Source organism: Palaemon carinicauda, chromosome 17 (assembly GCF_036898095.1).
Source record: "Palaemon carinicauda isolate YSFRI2023 chromosome 17, ASM3689809v2, whole genome shotgun sequence".
Lineage (NCBI taxonomy): Eukaryota > Metazoa > Arthropoda > Malacostraca > Decapoda > Palaemonidae > Palaemon > Palaemon carinicauda.
The window spans coordinates 13,430,572-13,439,603 of record NC_090741.1 but is presented as its reverse complement, the minus strand read 5'-3'; the positions used below and the strand labels follow the sequence as shown (position 1 = coordinate 13,439,603).

Here is a 9,032-nt window from a genome sequence, read left to right as displayed (position 1 = left end):
TCCTTTCCCTCCTCGGTTGCGACCCGAGGTTTTGTTCATCGAAGCTACAGGAAGGTCATGGGTACTTTCTTCTTCTCGGGCTCAAGCACCTTGGCGTTTCGTCGTCAAGTTTCAAACTTGCGGGCAAGCTCGATGTTCGACCATCTGGACGCAATGACCGAGGGCTTCCTTTCGGGTGTTTCATCCGTGGATGTCGACAGCCTCAGACACCCTTCCATCCTTGAGAAGAGTTTGTTTGTGCCCAAGGACAGAGACATAGACAGCGGTTGTGCGGAGGAAGTCGACTTCCATTCTCACTCCTCCAAGGCGCTTTCTTCCAGACCCTGCAGGGCTCCAGCGCCTCTTTCTTTCAGCCACGTCGGCCTAAGTTATCGGACCGGCTACGACAACTGACACAAGGTGTCCAATAGCAGTTCCCTCCTGTTAGGAACAGGTGGCACGGGAGGCTCTCCCGGGGGGGCATAGTCCTAGAGGGAGCGGCCGAGTTCACGAACTCTAGGATTGGCACCCCCCCCCTTGCAGGTTTCACGCTGGGAGGATGCCTAAGTTTACTCATCCGGATGATAGCTTCCCGAGGCCCATTCCTGCACGATATCTGTGATCAGCCAAGGATATCGCACCTGCCGTCTCTGTCAGCGAATTCAGTGTCTCTGAACCTCTATGCCATAGGGTCGGCAAGAGTTTGCCCGTTTGGGCAGAATGATCCATGCCTTAGGAGAAGGTCCTCCATAGGATCGTCGATGGCTTCACCCCCCGGCTTCTTCAGTCGATCCTTTCTTTTAAGGAAGTATCTGAGACGGGAGTTCCGTAGTCGACCTCTCATCTCTGATCAAGTTTGTCGAACAAACTTCGTCCAGCGTGGAACAGCAGAATCGATCAGACTGGTAACGAGGCGACAGGACTCCTTAGGCCCTGGATCGGAAGGACGGGTACTTTCAGTTTCCATTCCATCCATCTTCCAGGAAGCTCGTGGAATTCAGCCTAGACTACAGGTATTCTTGCTTAAGATGCAGTGTGGCGATCCAGCCGTGGCATCGCAGTTTTTTCCCCAGAGAACTCTCCCTGCTTTCCTCATGGCCGCTCAGGTGCAGGCTTCCGCCTCCTTCCCTTTTGGAGGTCTGGTCAACTCCGGTAGGCTCGGGTTCGACCTTCTTCAGCGCCGGGACAAGCTTCCGGATGCTTACCATGAGTGGGGGTTCATGGTATTTTGCTAGGAGCCTTCTCTTCCTCTGCCTCAACATCTGGAGTATCTAGCCATGATATTGAGTCAACGGCCTTACCACGTTAGAAACCCCGCTTCTCGTCCGTCCAGCGAGGTTAAGCAACGTCGGGTCTGGTCGGTACTTGGATGGGTCTCCGCCTGGGGACACCAGATTCTGTTGCCGCCTCCTCCGAGCCTTCCCTTCAGTTGACTGTGGCAAGGCTGAGGAGAGTCGCAGTACCTGTTCTCAGTCAAGCACAGCTTGCAGCCCTACCTTGGAACGTTTCCTAGTTCTCTTTTCCTCATTGACCCGTCTAAAGTTCCGAAGGGTCGCCTCAGGATAAGTTCCCTGTGGTTTCAAAGCAACGATTAACCGGACTTTCTGGCCCCTATGGGACCAGCGGAACTGAAGAAAATCGGATACAATGTACAGATATTTGGAATGAACTAAGTGTAACGCAAGGTTGTATCATGAAAGGATCAAGATTAGTTATTCCTGTTTCACTGAGAAGGTTTTGTCTGATATACACTCTGATCACCAAGACATTATTAGATCAAAGTCTATTGAAAGGACTAGTATCTGGTGGCACAGTGTAGAGAGAGACATTGAATTATTTGTAAGAAATTGTATGAATTGTGTTGTGCAACAGAATAATCCTCATTTTGCTAGAATGTTACCATGGAAGTTACCCTGGTATCCATGGCAAATATTGTATATTGATTTTGCAGGTCCTATTTTAGATTATCTTTTTTTTTTGATAGCTGTCGATGACTCCAGAAAAGGACAAAAAGAAATTACAACGAAGACAACAACCTCTTATGCAGCTGTAAAAGAATTAATGCATTTGGAAGGATTTGTTCAAACATTTAAGCATAGCATGAAGTATAGAAAGACAAATAATATATTTTTTCATGCATCAAAGTTTTTATTGTCTTATAGAACAACACCACATAGTACAATAGGTGTGACACCATTGAATTTGTTGATGGGGAGGGGGATTAGGTGTAATTTAGACTTGTAACCAAGTTTGCAAAATGGTTTAGAAGAAAAATAGTGTAAACAAGTAAAAAATCTTCCAGAGGTAAAAAAAAATTCCCCTTTTATCTAATGTCATGGTAAGATCTTACAATACTCCAAAGAAGTAGGTACCAAGAGAGACTATAAGTGAAATTTGAAATTTACATCACAATGTTCATGTTGGTGGAGTTATTGCAAAACGTCCTGTTGATAAATACTGCTATTAAATACAAATCCAATAGACCATATGAATGTTGGAGATGGAATATTTTCAGATGTAATTGGATCAAATGAATCGAATATTAGCCAAGATGCCCAAACATCAAATGTAGATTCAGAATCTGTTCATGTCGGGTTCGACCTTCTTCAGCGCCGGGACAAGCTTCCGGATGCTTACCATGAGTGGGGGTTCATGGTATTTTGCTAGGAGCCTTCTCTTCTTCTGCCTCAACATCTGGAGTATCTAGCCATGATATTGAGTCAACGGCCTTACCACGTTGGAAACCCCGCTTCTCGTCCGTCCAGCGAGGTTAAGCAACGTCGGGTCTGGTCGGTACTTGGATGGGTCTCCGCCTGGGGACGCCAGATTCTGTTGCCGCTTCCTCCAAGCCTTCCCTTCAGTTGACTGTGGCAAGGCTGAGGAGAGTTGCAGTACCTGTTCTCAGTCAATCACAGCTTGCAGCCCTACCTTGGAACGTTTCCTAGTTTTCTTTTCCTCATTGACCCGTCTAAAGTTCCGAACGGTCGCCTCAGGATAAGTTCCCTGTGGGGCGGCCCAAGTTCCGGTGGTTTCAAAGCAACGATTAACCGGACTTTCTGGCCCCTATGGGACCAGCGGAACGATTAGACCTGCAATGGGTGTTGACCTGTGGAACCTCTTGATGGGAGTGGATATTCTCGTCCTTTCCCCACATTTTTTATGCTGTTCTCGGACTCGTCAAAGAAAAGGGGGGGGGGGCATGTTCCGGTCCAGGCCTATGGTCAGGACCTGTAGGATACCTCTCCATCATTCAGGCAGGCTTAGGGGCCGTAGTCTGTCCCCTCTACAGATCCTACAGCTCCTGCCGAGTCGCTCCGTGCGCGTCAACTTCATGGTACTGGCGTGTTCTAACCAACAGGGGACGCATTTTCTACCTTCGCATCTTGCAGTAGAGATACTGAGATGATTTGAGATCCTCTCAATACCACCATCGGCTCTCTCATTCCGGGCAGAGGAATGTTCTCTCCGACTATCCGAGCAGAGCCTCGTAGAGAGAGTGTACCTGGGGGTCTTTGGCCTTGAGTACCCAGCAAGTCCTGGCCTGGGGGACCTGATCGTGACAGCTTGGAACCTCAAGCTTCCGCTGTTCTTCCCCCCAGTCTCAGAGCCCAAGACTCTGGCAAGATGCATTCCGGTGATGGTGGGACAACATCGACGCCTGCGTCTTCCCTCCTTTGTTGTCTGTTGAGAATGGGTCTCAACAAGACCAGGTTGTCTGTCAACCTTTCAATGGCCCTGAGAGCTCCACTGGGACTATACGCAGAACGGTTACCAGACCCTCTGCTTCCCCTGACGGAACTCCCGGGAGAGCTTCTCCCACGGCACAGGCTTCTCGAACAACCACACAGCAACATCTTTCACAAGCCGGGGCGTCGCTTCGGCTTCATGCCTGGAGACACTACGCCTCCTCCTCAAGAAGAGACAACCCGCTACAGTCGTGGGACGGAGGTCGCGTCACCTGCGATAGTCATCCGCAGGGGTCTTCCAGGTGAAGTGGAGAGTCTTCGGTGGTTGGTGTCGTGGGAGATATACCTCTTCCCTTGAGGCCTCTTCTCCAGCAATAACGAACTTATTGCCTTTCGGCGGGGGGAAACTCCTTCCCACTCTCTACAATGAAGCCTGTCGCTCAGCCTTCAGGCTTAAAGGAATAACTTTTTCCTTCCCACTGGACCTTTCCTCGCTCATGCGAAGCTGCGAACGTCCCTGCCCTAGTCGGAGTGAGACCTCCAACATGGAGCATAGCTCGGACTTTTTAGTCCCTTTAGAGATCTTCTCAAGACCCTTTACGTCAGGCCTCTGATCGTATTCTGTCTTGGGTCTCCTGCTCACTCTGGCCGCGGCCAGTGTGTAAGCAATCTTCTTGGTCTCGTACGACTCCGCCCTTTCTAAGGAATGTGGGAAGGCAACTTTCAGGTTCACTCCTGAGTTGTTGGCTAGACTCAGAATCTTGGGGTCCCAGCCTTCGGTCCAATTCCTTCAAGATTTCGAGTCACCATTCTATATCTGATGTCCCAAAACCTTCTCCTTCTTGCCAGTAAAGGAATCGAGAGGTTAGCTTTGGGAACAGTTGCAGTTTGTCCTCACGTGCAGCCGGGTTGGGAGCACAAGAAGGACACGGGGGAGAGTCACCAGTATACCTCTTCAGCTCGGACTCAAGGACATTCATCTCTACCTGAATCCAGACCCTCCCCCGTCACGTCGCCCTACAACACGATGTCGGATACATCGCAATGTCCCTCGCCTTCGAGTAATACTACTCTGTGACGCAGGTGCTACAAGCTGGAGTCTGGAAGCGTCTAATGACCTTCGCAGCCCGCTTCCTGCAGGGCGTGACCCATAGGAGTTTCGATACGTTTCTATCGCTCTGTGGTGGCTACGCAACAGCTGGTCTAACCTCAGGCTCCTTTTTGGACAGGTAGCAGAAGGTTAAGGGCATTGTTATCAGGTTTTAGTCTGCATGAACGAAAGAAGTATGTCTGGCCCTTACTTCTTTCTTCATTTTCCCCTCTACTGGGAAGCAGCATCCTGGTCTCTGCATAGCTGACCTCGAACCTTTGCAGGTAAACCATGCTTCCTTGTGTTCCGAGTATTGAGTCAATACTGTCGCGTCCCCCATACCCTGACGAGGTGGTATTGGGAATGTCCTAACCCAGAGTTCCTTCTGGAACTCCAGGTCAACTGCCTAGGACGGGTCACACTTCTTCCTTCACACACAAGCTTATGTAGGCCACACGGTTCCTTGGGGAGCAAGGAACTTGTGAGGTGCAGGGACTCCTTTTCTCGAGTGCGACTCACTCGGATTCTGAGTCCCCGGGTAAAGCCAAAGCCAGTATGGCTGGGGACTTTCCACCCTTCCTAAGGGGTTAATCACCCAATGTAAATAGCGTGGTTTGTATTTCGGTTACAGAACAAATGACAAATTCGAAGATAATTTGTATTTTTCCTAACCATACAAACCTTAGCTATTTACATATATTTGCCCGCCAGCCCTGTCCCCCAAGACAAGTCCTACCTCTAAGTGAAAGTGGAGCATTCACCTGTGTGTGAGGGGTGGGAGGGGTAGCTAGCCACCGCTCCCCCCCCCCCCCCCCCCGCTAACTACCGCGGGGGTATTACATCCTCGTTAAATTCTAATGGCTCGCCATTTCAGCTACGCTAAAAGGTAAACCCAATGTAAATGGCTAGGGTTTGAATGGTTAGGAAAAATACAAATTACCTTCGAATTTGTCATTTTGAAATCAGATAGTACTCCTAGATCGTTAGCTCCAAGACCAATACCATGAAAAGTGCAGTCGAAAGAGAAATCAGTTGGTTAAAATGAAGAGATTCATGGGAAAAAGTTACATATTCAGATTGGGGTACACCATTAGTTCCTATTGTGAAGGAAAATCGTCAGGTTAGGTTATATAGGAATTAAAAGGTAACGTTGATACCACAGCTACAGGTAGCTCATCATCCATTACCAAATCCGAAACACGTTTGCAACTATATCAGAATATACTTTATTTTCTAAGTTACATCTTAGACAAGTATTTCAACAGCTTCCCAGAAATGAAAAATAACAAGAATTATGTACAGTAAATACATCCTTAGGTTTGTATAGACCAAAGAGATTACCATATGATGTAGCAAGTAGTCCAACTATATAGCAACAAATTATGGATAAGATTTTTTTCAGGAATGCAAGGATTATATATTTTCATACATGATATTTTAGTCTCTGGTAAAGATAAAAGAGATCATAGAGAAAGATTACTGACAGTTCTGAAGAAGTTGAAGGAACATAATATTAAAGTGAATAAGAAAATGTATTTTAAATGTAAATTTAGTGGGATATTTAGGTTTTATAATTAATGGCAAGGGTATTCACAAAACTAAAGAGAAAAATTAAGCAGTACAATTGAAAAAAAAAAAGTACCTTAAAATGTTAAGGAATTACTATGATTTCTAGGTTCAGTAACATTTTATGGGAATCTCATTCAGATCTTATCTACAATTACAGATCTATTGTATAACTTGTTGAATAAGGTTGTAGAATAAAATTAGAAAAATATTGTCAGGAATCTTTCAAAAAAATCCAGCAAGGAATAATATCACCTACATTTTTAGACCACTATTGAATGAATTTACCAGTTGAATGAGTATATATATCATGCTTTAAACATCGGTTAGGTGTAATTTTATCTCTGTAATGCCAGATGGAACAGGAAAACCAATTACATTCGTTTGCAGAGTATTGAACAAGGCAAAAAGGAATTATTCTCAAATAGAAAAAGAAGGTTTAGCATTAGTGAATGGAGTTAAGAAATTTCATATGTATCTTTATGGCAGGAAAAAAGTTTAAACTTTTTACAGATCATAAACCTTTATTGAGAATATTGGGTCCAAAAGCAAGTTTACCTACATTGGTAGCAGCAAAACTACAATGCTGGACAATTATGTTAGCTGCAAACCATTATGTTATAGAATATTGTCCTTCATGAAAGATGGTAATACAGATGCTTTACCTACATTTCCAGTAGACAAAGCTCCAGAAGAGTAAGATGTCAGTATACTATTAGTATAAGTATAGGAAGTACTCATTACAGTAAAGGGTATTGCACACAATACCAAGAAAGATCCAGTGCTTAGTACGGTTTTAGAGTTTAATAACAGGTAGGGACTTATGTGGAACTGAAGAAAATCGGATACAATATACAGATATTTGGAATGAACTAAGTGTAACCCAAGGTTGTATCATGAAAGGATCAAGATTAGTTATTCCTATTTCACTGAGAAGGTTTTGTCTGATATACACTCTGATCACCAAGACATTATTAGATCAAAGTCTATTGAAAGGACTTTTATCTGGTGGCACAGTGTAGAGAGACACATTGAATTATTTGTAAGAAATTGTATGAATTGTGTTGTGCAACAGAATAATCCTAATTTTGCTAGAATGCGACCATGGAAGTTACCCAGGTATCCATGGCAAATATTGTATATTGATTTTGCAGGTCCTATTTTAGATTATTTTTTTTTTTTTTGATAGCTGTCGATGATTCCAGAAAAGGACAAAAAGAAATTACAACGAAGACAACAACCTCTTATGCAGCTGTAAAAGAATTAATGCATTTTTTTTTACAGAGAGAATTATAAATCAAAATGGTCCACAGTTTACCTCACAGGAGTTTAACGATTTTGTAATGTGCATAGTATTGAGCATACATATTCAGCAACGTATCATTCTTCCACAAATAGAGAAGATGTAGGATTTGTTCAAACATTTAAGCATAGCATGAAGTATAGAAAGACAAATAATATATTTTTTCATGCATCAAAGTTTTTATTGTCTTATAGAACAACACCACATAGTACAATAGGTGTGACACCATTGAATTTGTTGATTGGGAGGGGGATTAGGTGTAATTTAGACTTGTAACCAAGTTTGCAAAATGGTTTAGAAGAAAAATAGTGTAAAAAAGTAAAAAATCTTCCAGAGGTAAAAAAAATTTTCCCTTTTATCTAATGTCATGGTAAGATCTTACAATACTCCAAAGAAGTGGGTACCAGGAGAGACTATAAGTGAAATTTGAAATTTACATCACAATGTTCATGTTGGTGGAATTATTGCAAAACGTCCTGTTGATAAATACTGCTATTAATTACAAATCCAATAGATCATATGAATGTTGGAAATGGAATATTTTCAGATGTAATTGGATCAAATGAATCGAATATTACCCAAGATGCCCAAACATCAAATGTAGATTCAGAATCTGTTCATGTAAAAGGACAGGATGATGTTAGAATGCTTCTCAATAGGATAAATAGAGGGAAGGCCCCTGAAAAATTAGATTTGTAAAGTTTTGTATAATGTCAAGTTAAGGAGAGAGGAGACTGCTATGTATTGTATTTGTACTGTAATACCATAAATGCTGTGTATTGAAAGTAATGTTGTAAAGTATTGCATTGGTAAAACATGTTTGAATGTTAATGATAAGTGTAGTAGCGTATGTTATAAAGATTTATATCTTTTACAAGTTACCTCAAAGATAGAATGTGATTAATCTTACTTTTTGTATTGCAGTAGGTTCCAGTCCTTAAGCGTGATGCTCGTTTGTTATTTTCAGATTTTTTTTTATGCAAGAGTTTGTTTACATGAGGTGAGTCGGGACTCTCGAGAGCCTCTCAGAGCTGAAGCACTATAGAGCTTGCTAACAGCAGTAGAGGTAATGTATACAGAAGAATAAAGCACTTTTATAATACAAACGTATCATTGAATAACAGCTAAGCTCAAGTCGATTGCAGTAATCTAACATTGATAACAAATTTAATAAAAACATTTCTTAGATTAAATTACAAATTAATTCTTTAATACCAGATTGAAGGATAGAGTATGTTGCATCACTCATTTGTAGTTAATCACTTTCCAACCATTTAACCTTATCATATTTTCAAGCATTACTATCTATCGAAGTGTCATTTGGATAGTGATTATTTGTTCTCTGGTTTAGTATATCTAAAAATGGAAACATAAAAACCTTTTTTTTTTTTGCGTATGTAAGCGTCTG

General features: G+C 42.9%; 2 pseudogenes; both read left to right on the top strand.

The window, feature by feature from the left end:
* Positions 1 to 1,266: 1,266 nt before the first annotated feature.
* LOC137656922 (5S ribosomal RNA) lies at positions 1,267 to 1,385 on the top strand (annotated as a pseudogene).
* A 1,313-nt stretch (positions 1,386 to 2,698) lies between these two features.
* Positions 2,699 to 2,817, top strand: LOC137656919 (5S ribosomal RNA; annotated as a pseudogene).
* Positions 2,818 to 9,032: the final 6,215 nt, after the last annotated feature.